Source organism: Equus quagga, chromosome 6, assembly GCF_021613505.1.
Source record: "Equus quagga isolate Etosha38 chromosome 6, UCLA_HA_Equagga_1.0, whole genome shotgun sequence".
Classification (NCBI taxonomy): Eukaryota; Metazoa; Chordata; class Mammalia; order Perissodactyla; family Equidae; genus Equus; species Equus quagga.
Window position 1 is genome coordinate 46,926,888 of NC_060272.1, and position 15,383 is coordinate 46,942,270.

A 15,383-nucleotide genomic window follows, 5' to 3' on the forward strand; every position below is an offset into this window, starting at 1 on the left:
AACTGCTTTTTTTTCAGCCAGATTGCTAAGAAACGCTCATTGGTTGATCTACTTGCTCTCAGACATCTTTCCTTGTTAGTGAATTAAGATGGATATTGATTTCTAATGTCACTTATAAATTGGGATAATGTTTGTATTATAGAAAGGCGAGAGTGCTTTTACTCTAACTACCTAAATCAGAATACATAATAGTGGCTTAGAGGCACATCTTTAATGTGAGTTTCCCTATGGATAAAATTATCTTGTAACAAATTATAAATGTAGATATATGAAAGGAGCATTAAGCCTCCACATGGCTGCCAGTTTTCCAGGGAAACATGAAATATGTGGGTGGAAGTAATGACTAAATGTCTAAGAAACCACGCCTGGCACACAGAATCAATTACATTTATTTCATGGAACAACAAATGAGCTTGACCAGTCATATAAAAATTGTGAATAAATGGATTGGTTGAAAAATGTAAAATGGAAGCTAATGAACAAGCGATTGGCAGAAAGACAGTAGAAAATGATGTTGACTGAATTTAAAATAGAATTGAACTAGAGAAAAATAGCTTAACACCTCATAGTTTTCACCAGATACTTTAACCTAAGACCAGGTTACAAGAATATAAGTTATTTATACTTTAACTCCATTTATCTACTAGACCACTCAGTGACTCTGAGGTATTTCTTTTGGAAGAAAGATTCAAATGATGTTTAATTTTTAAACGTGTCTCATGTTTTGGCAGCCTGATGTTCAGCTGTAGAAATGACTGAGTACTGTGCTTTTTCCAGCTCTTTATGTTAATATGCTCTGTATCCTGCTTTTGTGATAGGAATTGCTTTTGTCCCTTAATGATACTCAGATATCACAAATTAGCATTAGGGGTCTATGAGTCGGAGTTTGCGTTTTGGATCGATTTATTTATCCTCTGTTTGGTCTTGGGCATCTTATTTTACCTCTCTGATCCTCAGTTTCCTCATCCATAAGATGTGACTAATACCTGCCTCATAGGTTTGTTATTAGAATTAAATTGTCTATGCCATGATTAAAACGTAACAGATATTTTTATAACCAATGGCCGCCTCTTGTGGTAGCAGAGATGGTAGTAGTAATTGCTTTTTGTTTTTCTTTGTGATTTTTTTTTGTTGTTGCTGTTGAAATCATTATACCATGATTAAAAATATAAGTAAATATATTTCAGTAAAAATACTAATTTATTATTTGTGAGTCTAAATTTCTTAGACATTCATTTGTTCACTCAACACATTTATGAAATACCTCTATGTCAGGCACTATGTTAGGCCCTGGACATGGAGCCCCAGGAGAGTCTGTCACTGTCCTATACAATAGGATAGTACACAAGTAAGAGGAACAGACCGTGTAAAGGGAGGTGAAATGTGATGTGGAATAACAAACCGGGGGGAGTGGGGCTGGTAGAACTGTTTTATATCGAGTCATCAGGGAAGTCGGCCCTGTGAGGGAATTTTAAATCCAATAAGCATGAATTCACTTACTATAATTGTAAGAGATACTATGTTAGTTAGAATTGGTTTAGAAAACCTTGGCATAATACTGCATTTTAATTCTTAATTTTGAGATAATAAAGAGGCTTTTTAATAGAAGAACAAACCATTTTGAACTTCATTATAGTGGGTCTATTTCAGTTTGCGTTCACTGATTTTTAAATGTTAATCCTCTAATCATTTTGGAGTAAGGTTGGAATTTATTTACCAGAATAAGATAATTAGATTATCAGGATTGAAATAGATCAGTTATCTAAAGTATGATTAAAGCGTTGATTCATTTAATTAGTGTGTGGAGGATCATGGCTTTTCCTAGGAGACTTCTGAATAATTTGGCAGATGGTTAACACTGTAGAAAGTTCAAGCTGACCAGTCATCTATTTTTGCTCTGAAAGTAGAAACACATTTTAACTCTTGGGTTCAGACTTTGTCAAGCCAGTGTATTGAGGTTAATGAGTACTGAAGTAGTTTCTCTGAGAAAAACAATCAAAATTCATAGATAGGTTGTCTTAGAGAGAATGTGGGGAGTTTGTGTCAGATACACTTCTATCATTTTAGCCTTAGAATTTGCTTTGAGATTCTCTTTTGTGGGTAAGCATTAATATTATTTTTTGGAAAGTGGTAGTGATACCTACAAGTGATGACTTGAAAATACTTTAGAAATGTTAACCCTCTAACTAGCCCTGAAGTAGCTAAGGTTGGTTTTAGAATAGGAAAAAACCAAACCAAACCACCAGTCAAACTAGGTTATTTCCAAGACCTTAGTAAATTTCAGTTTGGGTAGCAAAATAGTAAAACTGAATTTCTTCAGTTAGGAAAGATTATTAAAATCTTATTAAGCAAGTATATTTAGAGACTAAAAATGCCAGACTCACATTTTCCTAACTTCCTAAGGATATATGATCCAGGTTTAGCCAGTACCATCTGATGGGCAGGTCTGCTGGGGGCTTCTGAGAAAGGTGGTCCCCCCAACCCCATAAAGGGCTCCAGAGAAGGAAAGCCAGTGTTTTCTGCCGTTCGACGTGGTTGTGAGAGGATGGGGGATGCTTGGTGCCGACATCATTGAGCTGCTGCTCTGGCCTGACACAGTCCTGCCTCTAGACGTGTCTGTTATGTGAGGTGATGCATGTTCTTAAGCTGCTTCAAGTTGGGTTTTTGCTTTGCTGCTGTAAGCATCCTAATATACCATCCAGAGACAGTTTTACTATGTGGGATCTCTCTTTATCTCTAATTCACTCTGGAAAGTACTCATTCTATCCAAAGGAGCACGTTGAGGTACCTTCCCCTCACCAAGTATACTCAGAGCATAGTTGAGAGAGGTACTATGAAGCTCGGTGGCCATTCCTTGGTAAATTACTTGGAAGGTTTATTGGAGAAAATTTCTTCCAAAAAGAGTAATACAGACTTTACTTTTGTTTGACTACCAGCTGGAAGGTAAGACTATTCTGCAATTAGTGCTAAGGACCTTGAAAGTAGGATGTGACATGATAGTCCAAGTGGAAGAGAATCCACAGTTCTTGAACAATGTAAGGAGAAGAAAATGCTGGAACAGAAAAGAGGATCTTTTAAGCTGTAATTGCTTAAGAATTTTCCCCATTTTCTAAATGGAAGGGAACTAGGGTTTAATATACAAAACTACCATATAAATGTATTTAATTATGCTTAATCTCACTGTGAGAGTAGTTCTTGTTCTTTATTGTGGTTTAATTATTTTTAATCCTTTGCTTCCCTTAAAATTCTTAAAGCACCCCTGCAGATACCATTAAATGATGATTTTTTTGTAATTAAGATTCTTCTGCTTTGAGCGGACAAACCAGGCTTAAGGAGATATCCTAATAGAGTTGCTGCCTTCACCGAGGTTTCTTTTTGGTTTGGGTGTATCATACCCCTTTTCTGTGACACCAGTGTTTAAGTTGGTGTTTATTTCTTGTGGGGGCTTTAGTTTTATTCAGGTTGAGCCATCTCTGAGTGTATTATGTCTGGGTAATATGAAAGTCTCTCGTGACAGAGTTAGCAGAAAGCCAGCCATGGATTAATTTATGCTCAGGTAAAGAATGTGTTGAAAAGGATACCTATAGAGAGTAGGATTTAGATGAATAAGGTACATTTTTACCCATTCTGATGCAAAGGATTAGTAAAAATAAAATATTCACTCTATCTTTTCCATCTGTAATCTGTGATAATACAAAACTGGAGAATATGGATACTCGAGAGGCCAAAACCTGTATCCTAAAAAGTGAAAACAACCCCCCGCCTCCCCCGGCCCCCGAAGAAGAGGCTCAGAGGAGGGTGAGAGGGAGTGAGGAGGAGAACCAGCAAGAACTAGTTTGAGAGACAGGAAAGGACCAGAAAGATGTCTGGGCCTTTGTAGGGAGGTGGAGTTTCAGGGAGAGACTGAGAGAGAGAAATTTAAAGAGTTTTGAGGGAAAATTTGTTCTATGTAAAATGCCTTCACTGTGTCTCCAGGAGCCATAGAGACAAGCATTTGCTCATCAGTGCTTTTGGAGTTGTCATCTTTTTCTTTTTCTCCCAATTTATTTTTGTATATTGAGATGATGAGACTTTCCAGGCAGTTTCCTTCCAGACAGATTACAACCAGGCTGCTCCCTGTCAGCGTGTAGTCTTTTTGGGCTGTGCCATTAGGTGTGGATAAAATGCTTTAAAAATTTCTCTTCAAAATTTATACTTCTAGATCCTTATGAATGCACTAGCTTGGTACCAAAAAGTTCTTGTGGGCTTCCTGCACGCCCCCCCCCCCCAACCCCAGTACCCCCGATATATCATTGGAGTTTATATCACAGCTGCAAGTAACACACTCTTTTTAGGTGGGCTGGTATCTATAATAAGGAAGGCCCAAGCTCACATTTCTAAGCTTCTTAATGAGATCATCCATCCTTTATTTCCTGTTTGTTTGATTTCTTCCTTTTTGATTTCTTTTCCCAGGGACTAAAGCAGAATTCCTCTTTTATAAGTGCTCTTGGAAGTTTATTAGCTTCCTTTGACTTTAATTTTTTTCTTTCCTAGTCAATCTGGACTGCAGTCAAGTAGTGCATTTATTAGAAAAGTTTGGATAGTGTTTAGCTTAACTCCTTGAACCCTTCTTTAAGTATTTCTGTAGTTCTTGCTTAGTCTTCTTTCATAAGAAAGTTAAATAACAGGTGTTGTAGAACACAGTTTTAAAGGCACATAGAAAGGCTGTAACAAGTTTTTTTTTAAATGGGATGAAATGACTGAGTGTAAGTGGAATGCATTTAAGTGAGGGATTATAGATTCTCGTGAATATGTGTATGTATATATAGCATTTAAAATCAACTTGAAAGGTGTTATCACGGTACCTCTTGTTACAGCTCAGTAGGACATGATGTTCTCAAGTGTGGGGGACATGGTTTTCTACAGTATCATCCTTTAAGGCATATCTTGATCAGAAAAAACTGTTTTGAGAAAATAGAAGTCATGTGCTCAGATTTGTGTGTATTTTCTCTAGGTAGAAAAATCTAGATTTGATTTGTTTTAGCATTGATTAGTTAATATTGTAATATCAGTGAAGGCCTTTTCATACCTTCTATATATATACCTTATATAAATACTGTCTATTTTTCTTAGAGTTGAGTTTTTCATGTTAATTTTGGAAAGCATTGTCAGATACAGGTAAATGAAGTTCTTTTTATTTTCTCTTTTTGTTGTTGTTATTTAAGAGGCTTATATTATAACCACTAAAAAGTTAGATGAACAAGACATAGTTTTACACATTCTTGATAGTTAACCTAGTTTATTTTTTGGCTTATATTTCAGGTTAGGGATTGATTAAAGCACCCCCGTTACACAAAACCTTGGTAAAAATTTGTGGCTGGTGCTTGGTATTAGACACTTACTTATTTATCAACAATGCCCTTGCTTGTGATACTTTGCTTGTTTGCCTCCAGGTCTTGCTTGCTGACTAGGAGAAAATTTCAGCACCTCAGGGCAATGAACCAATTTCTTGTGAAGAGTATTTCCTAATAATCTATCTGGCTCTTTAATTTCCATTTGTGCCTATATAAGACAGGTTTTATTTATATACAATTAAAATTGTCTTCCAACAGCTCAGATTCATCCAGCTTCCTTATGTGTTATTTCTGGGCAGCACCAGTGGCATTTAATGTTCTCTGCTATTACTGCGTTGTGTTTTTGTTTAGGCAGGATGTGATAATGAAGAAAGCTCATCTTTTCTTCTTTTTGAAGGAAGAAATTGTATTAGGTTCAAAGTAGAATTGTGTAATTTTGGTGTTAAACCTTATAGTTAAGATACCTTTTCTTATAGTACTTTTTAAAAAGACTCACCAGATACAGAAACATTATTTACTAGAAAATTTGTTAGAATTTTAGAACATGACGTGGTCAATGACACTTATACCATTTGTGGCCTTAGAGATCATCTGAGGTTGTTTTCTTCTTGCTTATTGAGTTGTTACTTGGTCTAAGATATTTTGCTATGCTCATTCTTGCTTTTTAGATTTTCATGAATGGAATTAAACTTATCATGTCTGATAATTGCAAAAGTAATGAAAACTTTGAAAGTGCCGGAAAGAAGAGGCATGTGCTTATCATGGAAATAAGAAAATATCCATATGCAATGAATCTTTTGAAAGAAGGAACAGTTCTGAAGGAATAAGTGAAAAATTGAGAAGTGTTATGTATGTACAATTGTCTTTCAGTGAATGAAGGGGAAAAATAATTGATGAAATGAGGGGAAAGACGTAGCCAGGAACAATGGCTCTCAGTCTTGATATCCATTAGAATCAGCTGGAGGACTTTAAAAATTTCCCTATCTGGACCCTACCATTTAACAATTAAATCAGGATTCCTGCAGATGGGACCCAGGCATCAGTATTTAGTCAAGCTCTCTCTGTGATTCCAGTGTACAGTCAAGGATGAGAGCTCCTGGGCTGTCCAAGGTGAGCCTCATCACTCCATGTCTTTTAGAGTGATGTTAATGCATCAACAGACTAGGAGTCAATAGAATTTAAAGGCTAAGCATGGTGAACATTTACTCGTAAAACTGTTAGCAAGCCACTGTGGCTTCAAGGCTGGTTTGCATGCACATAAAGTCAAAATGAGTGTTCTAGTGGCGTACTGTAATTAGATTCCCTGTGATACTTGGCCACCTGTAGAAATCATCAAAGGGGAAGGTTATCTATGGTAACAGAAGAACCTAGTCCGTTTTGGAAAAACATGCCAAAAGAATATGTATTAGCAAGGAGAAGAGTATGCCTGGTTTTAAAACTTCAACCTCCCTAGTTGGTGGCAGTAAACTTAAACGCCTCTTAATTTAGTTTGGACTTAAGAGGACATCCTTTCAGTTCTTACTTATTCCTAAATAGAAAAAATTCTGTATACTTAAAAAAGAAATCCGTAATGGGTTTATCATCTTGATGTGCAAAAGGCATTCATTCCTAATTTCATGCTTCCCTGACTTATTACCATTTCTTAACTGGTGCCGTATAATGGTTTCTCCCCACCCCCAAGAAAATAGGAATGGTTGGTGTAGCTTCTTACTCTCAATGTAATACAGAATTATTTTAAATCCTTTCAATATCAGAAAGGATAGATTTCCAGGGTAGATTTAGTAAACTGGGAATTCTGTCCTTGGGATTTATTGAGATGTGAAAACAGAATAGTCCAAAAGTAAATTCAGACAATCTTAATGTTCTGACTGCTCCTTGAATGTTTTTACTGTTACACTAGATTGTTTTGGTAGCTTTTTTCTTGGGAAAGCTGTATCTCACTGTTTTGGTGACTTAAAATAATTTTCTGGCACTGTTGTTAAGGATGACTTTGTTATACTCTCATTTAGTATACGGTTTCGTAGTTATTGAATTGTTTTTTATTTACATTAGGTCTGGAATATATCTTAGAGCATCTCTACATTTTACAAGTGAGGAAAGACCTGGGGAGCATGTGACATCCCCAAGTTAGTGCTGCAGCTAGACCTAGAAACCAGGGTTTCTGATTGTTTTAAAAACATTTTTATTATAAAGTAAAAGTTACAGAAAATATTGAAAAACAAATCTGTAGCTTAATGTTATCCTAAGAACACTCAGATTCATGCAGGACCTTGCCAGCCACCCTAGAAAACCTCCGTCTACCCTGTCTCAGTCTCAAACCTCCCTTTTGTCCCTAAAAGTAATCACTACCTTGACTTTTGTAGGAATCCCTTCCTCGAGTTTCTTAGTTTTATTACCCAAAGCACATCACCAGACACCATAGTTTATCTTGCTTATAAAATTTGGAATATCTTTAAAAGTTTTTTAATACTCAGGTTCCCCATCTATTGATTTTCTCTGGGACAGTCTGGATATGGCTGATAGCACACTCATGGTGAAGTTCACATTTCTCTTTCCTTTGTATTTCCTGCCAAGTGGCAGCTAGATCCAGAGACTTTGTCAGACTCAGATTTGATCCCTTTGGCAGGAACATAGGAAGTGTTCTGTTCTGTTATTAGGAGGTACTTCATGTCTGGTTTATAATTAAAGTTCTATAATTTCATTTCCGTTTATTGGTTGGAATGCGTTTATAGAGAGACATTTCCTCTCAAATACTGATTGACTTGTGATACAGGAAATTTAGGATAAATGCTTGATTCTGTATTTACCAGTTTTCAGGATGCTGAATGGGTTCCCTGTCATCCTCTGAAGGTGACCAATTATTTTTAATGTCAAGAATTTATGCATCACAATTATCAGTCTTAGTGAAGCTCAAATTGTCCCATCTTTGACCAGTGGGACCTTGTCCCGTTGGCTCCTAGTCATTTGGCATGGCCTAGTAGTTTTGGATTGTTTCACACCTACTGGTAAGATAAGAGGATACAGGCGCCTCTCTTTTCCCACACTAGACCTGAAATCAGTCATTTCCTTTAGTGAGAAATGGTATTTCAAGAACATTCTGGGGGTCAAGAATGCGTATTGCTAGTGGGTTAATCACTGTTTGTAGGCCTTTTCAGTGGAGGGAAAAGCAAAAGAAAAAAGTATGTGTGAGTATTTAAAAAATATCTTTTGCATATGCCATCCGCCTCGCTGTGGTGTTTGTTGTTGTGCTATATCTACATTGAGCATATAGTTAGTACATTTTATACTTGTTTCTTTCTGCTTCTCATTTAGTCTTTACATCTGTGAATAACTGTTTATTCTTCTGTTTTTCTAACTGTATTTTAATGTTCACTACCTGTCCTTATGTTGACATTTCTCTAGTCATTTTGTCTGGTTGGTTCTTAAGTAGATTCCTCTGAAGGGCTCATGGAAATAAAATTCTCCGAGTTTTGCATGTTGATAACAGTATATGCCCTTTATTGTTTAGTCAGTTTTACTGGATATAAACTCTTTGGCTCACAAATTTTTTTCCCTTAGGATCTTAAATTGTCATTTTCTTCTAGCATAAAGCATGACAGCATTTCTGTCAAAAGGTCTGCTGATAGCTAATTTTTATTCCTTATAGGTTACTAGCTCTTTTTATCCAGAGTCTGAGTTGGGATTATAAAATATTCACTACACTCTCTCATTATATACTTGCTTTGGTTTTCTTCTTCAGGGATCCTATTATCGGTATGTTGGATTTTGTATATCTTCAAAATGCCACTTTTTCCAAATCCTTTTTATCTTATTCTCCATTTCTTTTTGATTTTTAAAATTTCATTTATTTCATTTCTGAATCTCTTATGACATGATTTATTATGTTTTCCTCTTCTTATATTCCTTCTAGTTTAGTCTTCATTTCTGAATTTTTTTTTTTTCCCCTCCTGGTGAGGAAGATTAAGCCTGAGCTAACATCTGTTGCCAATCTGCCTCTTTTTGCTTGAGGAAGATTGTTGCTGAGCTGACATCTATCCTGGCCTTCCTCTATTTTGTATGTGGGATGCCGCCATATTGTGGCTTAATGAGCGGTGTGTAGGTCCATGCTTGGGATCAGAACCCATGAACCCCATGCCGCTGAAGCAGAGTGCGTGAACTTAACTACTATGCTACCAGGCCAGCCCCTTAATTTCCCTGTTTTCCCTGAATTCTCTCATTTCATTTTTAAGTTTTTCTAATTCTGCCTTAAGTGTTTTTTGTCATGACTTGTATATTTTCTTAATATCTCTTAGCTCATTTTGAAATTGTAAGTGACAGTTTGACCTATGTTGTGGGTTTGTTTTTGTGGTATCCTTTCATCCTCTGTAGGAATGTTCTGCTCAATCTTGATTTCACTCCCAGCACTTTCTCCTCAGTGTGTGTTTGTGTCCTGGGAGGGAGCTCTGGCAGCTCGGTGTTGGGAGTTCATAGGACATAGACTAGCTCCAGTTTCTCGGATCTTTCCTGCTCCTTGCACTCGCCCACAATTGGGGCAGGCTAAAGCACTCAGTTTCAGCCGCTGTCCTCAGAATGGTCTACTGTGATCTCTAATGAATACCTCTGGGCTATTTTGGGGGTTCTCTTGTTTTCATGTTGATCAGACATCTTGTTGCTTTCTCTGCTTCTTCCCACACAGATGTTGATACTGTGCAGATCTTGTGGGTGTTAGTGGTTTGTCTCCAACTCTTTGTATTTTGAGGATCATGGAGATACCTTGTTGCTCAATATTGTTCGGTTTTTATTTTTGCTATTTAGTTGTTTTGTTTCTTTTTCTGTAGGTATCCGGGGAGTTGCAAAAACTATACTGCTGCTGCCAACTGCCCAGATTCTCTGGTCTTCTGATTTCGCATCTCATGTTCTTTTCTTTATTCTATGCCAGTTTATGTCTTTGGTTAAAAAACAATTCTGGGTTATTAGCATTCTTCCTCTCGCTTGTCCCCTCATGCCTCACTCCCTTTGACTTTCAGGGGGAGAAAATGATGATATATTAATGAATGACATTTTTCTATGTAACTTTAAATGATAATTCTCAATTTTGCTATTTGTGTCACCCATAAACTTTCATCAAACCTCTTAATGGTCTGTGACCTACAAATAGATTTAAATAAAACAGTAGTTTTAGTCTTAATTTCTATATCATGTTTGTGCAGTGCTATCATCTTCTCATATAATTTCAATAAGTTATGCAGAATGCATCCTTTTTTATATCCCATTGATAGTTGGAAAATTCAGACTGCCCTTCAGTACTTTACCCCACCCCTGGAAAAATAGGTCTCATCTGCTTGTGTGTGTCTATAAATTAGTGAATGTGTTAAATCTATCACAGCATGAAATCACTTCAAGCGCTGTGAAAGACTATCTTGAAGAATTTAAATTGATTGCAGATGTTGGTGCAATTAAACAGGGCTGATGAGCTCAGAATCATATTTCTCAGATTTGAATATGAATGCATTTAAAAAAATTATGGTGATGTACTCCATGTAAATGGAGTTCATAGGTATCTGAGAGTTTCTATCACCTTGTGTTTTAAGATGATTTAGCAATGTGAAAAGTGATGTGTGACCCCCTTATGCAGATGCCTATATTACTTAGAATGAAAAATGTATGAGTCATCTGAAGTATGTAGTTCCTTGCCATCCTTAACCAATTAGAATTGACAGTGAATGATTATTTCCTTTATTATTTCATTTGTCTACCAATTTGTCTTTTGTGCCTATAATTCATTTAAAAACTTTTCTATAGACAGAGAGGAAGTATAATGTTATTTCATCCCAATTTTTAAGGAACAAAAAAAAAGAAATGGAACAAACAAGCCAGTGAGTTGGCTTAGATGATAAAAGCAAGGGATCTCTTTTTTCCCTTGAGGTCAGACCTTTTGACTCGTAGAACTCTACCTACCTTTACTTGTTTTGGCTTTAAACTGCTGAAATGTAAAAGAAAGTTTTCTATTTATTATTTTAAAATATAACCTACTGGGTTGCAAATTAGAAAGTGAATTCTGAAACAAGAGTGTAACAAGATTAAGTAGAGTGTATGGTGTGTTCATTTTCAATTTATTTCAGATTGATCCGTGCACATTAAGTAATTAAACTCATCAATTTCTGTAACACATTGCAAAATGTTATGGACATTAGGACTTTATTATATATCTAGCGGTGAAGTACAAAAATGGTGAGTAATTGTATTTAGATACTGTTTTCAAATACTAAGAAAATTACTGAAATATTACTTGAAGTATAGAAACTAATGACTTGAAATAGGAACAAGGAATACATTGTTTTTTCTAGATGGTGTGAATTAACACTGTGTTCTACAATATTTTATAAAAGCTTATTTTAATTATCACAACAGACTATGCTTTTTGTTTTTGAAATTAAGAATCCAGCTATGTTACTTCTACCTTTGTGATTTCAGAAAATTCATTATCCCTTTTCAGACTTAATTTAATAAACAATAAAACTTAGGAGTTTCATGTGGAAACTTATGAAATAGGAAGTAGGGCAATGATTAAAGTCTCAAGTTAACTTGACAGCTTAAGTCTCTTAAATTTGTTGTCTTATCAAAGTTTAAAGAACAGCTTAAAATGGGACTGGGTGAATGAATGCAACAGCTGAGGCGTTCTTAAATCTGATTCATACTGGAACAAAAAGTTGAATAAAAATTATTCAAATTGGGCATTATAAAGCATATAGTACTTTTTTCTACTTAAAACATAAAAATATATATTCACATGCCAATCTTAGGATATAGAGTGAAGCCTTTTTCTTTGAGTCGGAGTGGCTCCTACTGTGGTTTGTCCTACCTAAAGCATATCCATGAAGCATCATCTGTGATTACCATTTTTTGACCAAGAGTTTACACTTGTGAAGAAGTCTAAGTTCAGCCTTCAAAGAGATTTGTATGATTTTTTACAGTGTGATCTCGTCAGTTATCTTGCCCATACCTGATTTGAAATTTTTTTTAAGCAACTTGTGTTACTCTTTTCTAAGCATTAATTTATCATAGAAATAGCTCTTTTCATTCTCATATGATTACATTAACAATAACAGATAATATCACAGTTCATAAACAGTTTGGGGTACAAAAACTCAACTCTTGGTATTCACAGAATTGTATTCTTAGGAGTAACTGTGTGTAGCCTACAACATGCTTTGGGCGTCACTACAGACATGCATTACTTAATGACAGGGATACCTTGTGAGAAACACATCATTAGGTCATTTTGTCATTGTGTGCACATCATAGAGTGTACTTACACAAACCTAGATGATTTAGTCTAATACACACCTAGGCTATATGATGCTAATCTTATGGGACCACTGTCATATATGGGATCCATTGTTGACTGAAATGTTGTGCGGTGCATGACTGTGTGTGTTACAGAATAATGGAAAGCCTGACGTTGCATATCTGTCTCCAGCACCTTAAAGAAGTCTCACTTTGATGAACTTGATGATTTTCTTCCCTTTCTCTCTTCAATGGGGTCATAAAAATAGAATTTTCTGTAGCTTGTTTTATTTTTTCCCCTACTTAACTGTTCCTACCATCTGTTAGAAATGACTGACTCATCTCAAATTGCCTCAAAGGCAAACAGGAGCTTGTTGGCTTGTTTATCTGAGTAGCCCTGGGTGTACTGGCTCCAGGCGGTCCTAGATCTGGGCTCTCAGATGACCTAAGGACCCAGTCTTTCTATGTCTCTTAGCACTGCTTTATTGTGTCTTGGCTTCATTCATAGAGGTTCTTTCCATGGTATGTCTAGACAGTTAGCAGAAACTTCTGGCTTAATTCGTATATTTTAGGTCAGTATTATGCAAAAATTATAGATCACTCACCCCTTCAATTTAAAAGAAGTTGATCATATATGCCACTAAGCCCATAAATGTTTATCATAAATGTGTCCTTTGTGCTAGTACCTCATATTTGTTATATTCATTTAATGTATAACAAATTAATGTATATTTTATTTCTAATATATATGAATTGACATTATAAATAAGTTGAAGTATTAATATTTCACTTGAAAATTTTCCCTCATATTCACAAATGAAATTGATTTCTTTTGTTTTAATCACATTTTAGTTATGCTAGATTCGTGACATAAATTGGTAAACATGCCTTTATTTTTCTACTCAAATATTTTTACACAATGTACAAGTTACTGCTGACTTGTTATTTTCAAGAACTATAAAACATTCTTGGCTTGGTGTCTCTCTCTCTCTCTTTTTTTTTTTTTGGTGAGGAAAAGATTGGCCCTGAGCTAACATCTGTTGCCAATCTTCCTCTTTTTGCTTGAGGAAGACTGTTGCTGAGCCAACATCAGTGCCAGTCTTCCTCTATTTTGTATGTGGGACGCCAACACAGCATGGCTTGATGAGCGGTGTGAAAGTCCACCCCCAGGATCCGAACCTGTGAACCCTGGGCCACCGAAGTGGAGCATGTGAACTTAACTGCTACACCACCAGACCTGCCACTTGGTGTCTTTTTAAAGATAAATTTTTAACTTTAAAAATTTCTTTTATTAGTTTTTTTCTAGAAATTATAGTCCTGACTCCCAATTTTAAATGTCCTTTATATTTTAAATTACCCATTCTGTTTTGTATCTTTTAACTGAATCTATCATACCAGTTCAGGAATGTTCTGGGAGCATGCACAGATGTGCAGTAACCATTGCAGTTCCTCAAAGTTCATGTTGATGTCCATCTTCTCCACTTGCCTGTGCTTGTTCTTTTATTCTTATACCAGCTAACCAGCTCCCATCCTCCATTTAGCCACATTTAACTAAGGACTTAGTTTGAATTTGCTGTTTTCACTTCAGCATTGCCACCTTCTTTGCCTGTTGGATTAGTGCTCAGGGGCCCTGAGTAAGATGCGATGTGTCCTCGCTCTGCCTTTATCTATTGCACTTGGAGGAAAAAGACAAAAACATACATCGAGGTCATGTGTCATCTGGACAAGACAGATCCCTTTAAGACAATATTGTCTTTGTGATTCATGATAATCCACTTGTGATAGGGATCTTGAAGCCTCATAACCTGGATTGGTCAACATGCTAAGACTCAGTGTGCATTTTGTGAGCAGGTATCGAATCTAAGCTACTAGGGGCTGATGTATAAAATTCCAGATGTCACTTTAATAATTCATAATCAGAAATATTATTAAGGAGAAAATTCTTGTTTTGTCTCTTTGTAGACTAGTCTATATAGGCAGCCAAATGATAGAGAGTTGCTTGCTTGGTTTGTTGGATGATCCACTATGAATATAACAGGGTGTGTGCCCATAGTATCATATGCTTTTCCTATCTTTACTCTTCTCATACTTTATGTAGGTATCCATCGAATTAATGTGATAGATTGAAAGCTCCATGAAGGCAGTGCAAACTAGATACTTAGGTTAATATGTCTGGCACCCCCTTTCCTGGGGACTCTCAGTGGGACTCTGCACAACTGTGAGTCTCTGGACGTGTCTACAGGTAGCCATTGCAGACTACTTCCTCCTCTAACACATGCTCACTACTGTTAGAGTGCCCTGAAATTGCTGAGGTCGTACTTTCTATGGTAGTTAAATTCATTTTTTCTTGATGTTACACTTGATTGTGGTGCACATGTGTAGTCTCTTGGGTCAATTTAATAGGAAGCTCAGTTATATTTTGCCTTTTTCCTGAGTTAGTTGTAATTTTAGATTTGGGGATATTTTACAGTTGACAAAGTGTATCTCTCCCTGAGGGTCACTCCTTGCCTGGTTCCCTTTTAAAGGAGAGTGTGACAGGAACTGGCGGTCTCATTTTCTCACTAAGTATTTTGATTTTATAGCTCATGATCTTGATACATTTCCTCCTGTAATTTTTGAGAATTTTCTTAGGACACAAAGGCTGTTTAATCAAAATGATTAGAAATTCTAAGATCAACTTGTTTAGTAATCAAGTAACATTCCAAGTGTCATTCATTTATTCAGATGCTCAAATTTAAAATTATTAAAATCAAAGATACAACTTAAAAAGATAGAGTATCACTT

The 15,383-nt window shown here is 36.1% G+C and overlaps 1 protein-coding gene across 1 annotated transcript in view; it reads left to right on the forward strand.

Moving 5' to 3' along the window:
• The window catches only part of DIAPH3 (diaphanous related formin 3), a 482,479-nt gene that overhangs the window by 73,653 nt on the left and 393,443 nt on the right, over positions 1-15,383 (forward strand). The gene's annotated exons all lie outside the window — the stretch shown is intronic.